We start from the raw sequence: 5742 nt of genomic DNA, 5'->3' as shown, positions 1-5742 counted from the left end.
CCCCGAGTACGGCTTTCCAGAGACCACAAGACTACATTTGAAGGAAGATGGCTAATCCATCAAAAGAAGATGCCCCAAGAGGGAGAGTGAGCTGATGACTTCGGGAGATATCAAGCTGAGACTTTGGGGAAACAGCTAGGACAGTGGCCTCCTGGCCCCCAAATGATACTGTTATGTTTACTGACTGTATTACATGTTAACTTTCAGCTTGTTGAAATGTCTTTTGTCAGGAGGAATAAAAGGCACACCTGAAATTGGAAACATTATGATGTTGTTTTGCCATGCTAAGGATTAGTTTTTATCCTTTAGGACCAGTTGTCTGGATAAAAGATAGTATACAACTATTAATCTCATCGATGGGGTATATTATGCTTGGACTAATCTAACTGACCTAACAATAATATGGGTGTTAGCATAATTAAGTACTCTTTAGAAAGTTCTGATAGTGGAAACTATAGTTGAATGAAGATGAAAAACAGAATATTTGATGTATTGCTTACTGAAGTTGATAACATTGCATCTAGAATAATACTATCCATTGCCAATGGTTTAGAAGATAACCTCTGACTTCTTTTTTGGGAAAACACCAAATAGTGGATGGTGCCTGTGCAGCAGAGGGCCCGGAAGACCCCCGAGGCCCATGATTAGGAGGCCGCAGTGGCTTCCGGGGAGGATTTGGCATCCATCTTAGGGACTGCTGTGGCCCGCAGGGCTCATAGACCACAAGGAGTGGATCCCCAACACCAAGTTGGCTGCCTGGTTAAGGACATGAAGATCAAGTCCTTGGAAGAGATCTACATGTTCTCCCTACCCATTAAGGAGACTGGGATCATTGAATTATTCCTGGGTGCATTCCTAAAGGATGAGATTGTGAAAATCATGCCAATGCAGAAGCAGACTGCGGACCAGGTTCAAGGCTTTCATCGCTATTGGCGACTACAACAGTCACATTGGTCTTGGTGTTGTTAAGTGCTCCAAGGAGGTTGCCACTGCCATCGGAGGGGCCACCATCTTGGCCAAGCTTTCCATTGTCCCTGTGCAGAGAGGCTACTGGGGAAACAAGATTGGCAAGCCCCACACCGTTCCATGCAACACACCGTGCTGGTGCGTCTCATCCCTTCCCCCAGAGACACTGGCATTGCCTCTGCTCCTGTGCCCAAAAGCTCCTGACGATGACCAGTATAGATGACTGCTGAACATCAGCCAGAGGCTGCACTGCCACCCTGGGCAACTTTGCCAAGGCCACATTTTATCTCATCTCCAAGACCTACAGCTATCTAACCCCCAACCTCTAGAAAGAGACTGTTCATCAAGTTTCCTTATCAGGAATTCACTGATCATCCTGTGAAAACCCACACCAGAACCTCTGTTCAGAGGACCCAGACTCCAGTTGTGGCTACTACATAAACATTTTTATACAAGAAAAATAAATGAATTAAGTCTGTTAAAAAGAGAAAGAAAAGAAAATAACCTCTGGTTTCATTTGGCACATGGCAGTCAACAAGAACAATCTTTTCATATTAGAGGAAACCTGTCTATTCCTGGGTTTTAAAAAATAAATTTATGCCGGGCAGTGGTGGTGTATACCTTTAACACCCAGTACTTGGGAGACAGAGGCAGGCAGATCTCACTGAGTTTGAGGCCAGTCAAGTCTATAGAGCGAGTTCCAGGACAGCAATGGCTACAGAGAGAAACCCTGTCTTGGAAAAAAATAAAATAAATTTATTTGGCATAGAAGTCACTCATAAGCACTATGCACAAATAATGGGACAAAATAGAATCTACCTTCACCCATATTCCTAGATTTTCTCCTGATCTTCCTGTGGATTGTGTTTTTCTATCACACTGTTTGTGCCTTAAATGTACTCAAAGTCCTCCTTATTGCTATCCCACCTCTAACCATGCCCTTCCCTCATGTAAACAATTCCCTTTGGGATAGATTTTGTGTGTGTGTGTGAAAATGTTACTTATTGTTGTATTAGAAGTTCAGCTCCAGACAGATCACACCAGGCCAAACATTTCCATGTGCGGTTTTATTGTAGAAGGGCAAAGGTGGCAGTGAGCCAAGTGAATTCTGGGAATATGGTGGCAGTTGCCTTGGCAACAGGTATGATGTCACTGGGTTCAGAGCTGATCCTGATACCAACATACCTCCCTTTTTCTTATCATAAAGAGAATAAAAAAGGGGAGGGGGAAGCTGATGGTGAAAAGGGAATGGGGGTGTTGTGTTTCTTTTAAACTGCTTCCTGCTGTCTAGGGTCATTGTCAATTTTGGGGTGTAGCTGACTTTCACCATTGGAGTCCACTTGTAAATGTTTGCATCAGGTTCCTCTGTGGACAGTGGCTGGCAATCCTGTAACAGGAACTGACTAATAGTTTGGTTAGAAATTTTTTGTATTCGTTGTTGAAGAAATGTAGAAACAGATTAATGAGGCAGGGAGCAAATAATAAGAGGATGACTAGAAAAGGCGTTACAAAAGGGAGAATCCACTTCCATATAGGATTTTCGAAAATTCCAGAATTGGAGGTCTCACGTTCCCTTAAATTCTGTATGTCTGATTATAGTTCTTGGATTTTATTTCTCACTATCTCAGATTGATTGACATAGAAACAGCATTGTTCTTGGAGGAACAGGCAAAGACCACTGTCAGGGCATCTAGCCCCAGTCAGATCTGAAGTATCACAGCTGCCAAAGAATCGGTCTGTTTCTGAATAATAAGCATAGTTTCAGACATTTTTTGCAAACCACTGCTAAGGTAATAAGTGAATTTATTATATTTGGTCATGGAAGTCATTATCCCTGCAATTCCAGTATCAACACCTATGACTATCCCCGTAGCCACCAAGAGTGGCACGACCTGAACTGCCCTCTTATGTCGGGCAGCTATCATATCTACAACTGGGATTGGCAGGGGCTCATTTCCCTGGATTATTCCCAGTTCAGAGAAAAGGAGTACCAATGTGCAAACTCCTGACCAACTGGTGGGTAGGCGATGATATACCTGAGTGCCACAAAGAATTGTCGTGTGTTGGACTACAGGGAATTGTGGCAGAAATGAGATATAAAGGATTGTGGTTCTATTGCAGTCTAGGGAACTTAGCGTTCCTACAGAACATGTCCTGGAGGTTTTAAAACAGTTTGCCATGCCAAAAAGATAGATAGAAGAAAGGTAAGGAGTCATGGCTACATCAGAGAGAGAGCAGCTGACAAAAGGTGAGGTAACGTAGTATCACTGGTGAGGCTGTAAGTGGCAATTGTGAGTTAGTTCCAATGGGTACGCATAGACAGCAATCTTTAAAGTGACCCGGTCTGGTGACATTAAGGAGTTGGTATGCCAAGGTCAAGGTCTGAAGCAAAAGGTGATATGACAAGTGTTTGATTACTTCCCCTACTAAGCATAGTGCTTATCTAGGGTTTGGGCAATTGAGATATATTTTCTCTGAATATGGATGGTACTTACTGGGGGCCTGGGTTTATTTTTACGGTAGCGCTTACCAACAACTCCTGTGTTTCACCTGGAATCCCATGGGTCTTGTATGTAGAAAAAGAGTGTCTTGCTGTGTTGATAGAAGGAATGAATGGTTTGTGATCCTAGAATAAGTATCGGATAAGACCAATATGGGCAGCCCCCATATATTCGTCTGGCCATTTTCTACAATAATCTTGTCTGGTCAGAGAGAAAGCAAGTATAGAGATCATAATGTTTAGATAGGATAACAGATACAGGGATGATATTGCTTTGGATTGGTTCCTGGCATTCAGCTATGGAGCAGTTTTCTGACCCTATTTGGAAAGACTGTTATCTGTGGGGGTTTCTTGAGCCTCAGATCTCCAGATGTAAGAGCTGCCCTAGATGGAAACAAACAGCAGGGGGAAGATGAGAAACCCATGTCTAATCCAGTGAGGTTGAGTTCAGCTACCGGAGTGGAGCTTCATTTTCTGGGATTGGGGACAAGGTAGGTGTTCTCCTCCGGAGCTTAACAAAGCAAGGTCCTGTTAGGGTCGATGTCTATGAAGAAAGAGTCATTTTTAGGTGGAGGGATGGAAGATTTGAGGTGAGACAGGTGGACCCAATGAGAGAGTCCCTCAAGTTTAACAGCTGTAGAGGACACGAGAATCACCTTAAAAAGGGCCCTGCCATTTGGGACAAAGGGGTGAGGGGCCGATGATCTGGAGGGGATGGAAGGACTTGGTCTCCAATGTTGACAGGCAGTGGACAGGAGACAGTGTGTGGTGTGTGGTAGATGGTGGTCAGCAAGGTTACGTACAAGAGAATGGAGGTGGCAAAGTAATGGGATGAGTAGATGGTCTGGGAGGGGAGAGCATTCAGGTGAAAGACCAGGAGTTAGGACCGGATGTTCAGATGACCAGATGAGTTCAAAGGGTGAGATTGAGGAGAGGTCGCTTGGGGAGAGCTCGTAGCCTGAAAAGATTGAAAGGTAGGAATTTTACCCAATCAAGGTGAAGTTCCTGAGACAGATTAGCAAGAAGCAAGAGTGGTTTTAAAAGAACAGCTAGTTCTTTCTACCTTACCTGAAGATTGAGGGTAGTGGGGACTGTGAAAAATGTCAGGGGATGTCTAGGGCCTTAGAATTTGAGAAATCTGGGAAGTAAATTCAGGACCATTGTCTGACTGGAGGGAAGCTGGGACACCAAACAGGGGGATGATCTCTTAGAGGAGAAGATCAGAGACTGTCTGAGCCCTTTTTGTTAGTTGTGGGAAAATGCCTCCACCCACCCCGAGAAGGTGTCCCCTCAAACCAGGAGGTACTTGGCATGTTTGACAGTGGGCATATGGGTAAAGTCAAGTTGCCAGTCAGTACCAGGAAGGGAATCTCAAGCCTGATGGGTAGGAAAAGGGGTGCTATGATACCTTGAATTGGAGTCTAAAATCTGAAAGATTTTTAAAAGAAGCAGTGACAGGTTTTTAAGAAACTTAAGTCCTCAGGAGTAGGCTGTAGGTGGGTCTTAACAAAAGAAGACAATGCTCAACTGTTAGGATGAGAGAGTTGATGAAGATAGGACAGAGTTTGGCAAGTGTCAGGGGGAGAAGCTGAGGATGTGGGTTGCAGTGGAAGGATGTCCTGAGGAGGGTGAGATGAGTCCAGGCCCCCTAAGGGCCGCAGCTCTAGCTGCCTCATCAGCTCGGTTGTTCTTCCCTTGGAGACAATAGAGTCATTGGTCTGGTGGGGTCTGCAGTGAACAATCCCAGTAGCCTTGGGGAGATGGGAGGCCTTTAGCATGGCCAAAATGTGCTTTTCATTAGTAACCCTCGATCCTTCCAGATAGAGGTATGAGACAGGAGGATATGGAAAGCATATTTGGAATCTGTGTAGATGTTGAGAGATTGTCCCTGTGCCAGTTGAAAGGCACGAGTGAGAGCGATCAGCTCAGCCTGTTGATTAGTCGTGTGAGCAGGAAGGGCCTGTGCCTCCACCACCTCAGTGTCTGACACTTATAGCATAGCCAGCTTTTCTGGCCCCTTCATATAGAAAGGAGCTTCCATCTGTGTACCAGGTATAGATGGCCTGAGGCAATGTGCCCTCCTGTATGTGTGAAGGATGAGGTAACAGTTCCTCTAAAGTTTGAGTGCAGGAGTGAGATAGGGAGTGGTTAGTATTAGGTCAAGGAGGAAGATTTGGAAATATTAAGAGGTGGGCGTGATTGAAAGGTTAGTATGGAGTCTTCTATTAGCACTTAAGAGGTCAGAAATGATAGGCTTAAGTCCCCTGAGGCAAGAG

At 44.7% G+C, this 5742-nt stretch overlaps 1 pseudogene; it reads left to right on the top strand.

Annotated features, from left to right (window-relative positions):
• Positions 1-730: 730 nt before the first annotated feature.
• On the top strand, positions 731-1407 carry LOC127675051 (40S ribosomal protein S2-like; annotated as a pseudogene).
• Positions 1408-5742: the final 4335 nt, after the last annotated feature.

The sequence above is a fragment of the Apodemus sylvaticus genome, chromosome X, assembly GCF_947179515.1.
Source record: "Apodemus sylvaticus chromosome X, mApoSyl1.1, whole genome shotgun sequence".
NCBI lineage: Eukaryota > Metazoa > Chordata > Mammalia > Rodentia > Muridae > Apodemus > Apodemus sylvaticus.
The sequence above is the reverse complement of the archived record's forward strand: the minus strand, read 5'-3'. Positions and strand labels throughout refer to the sequence as shown.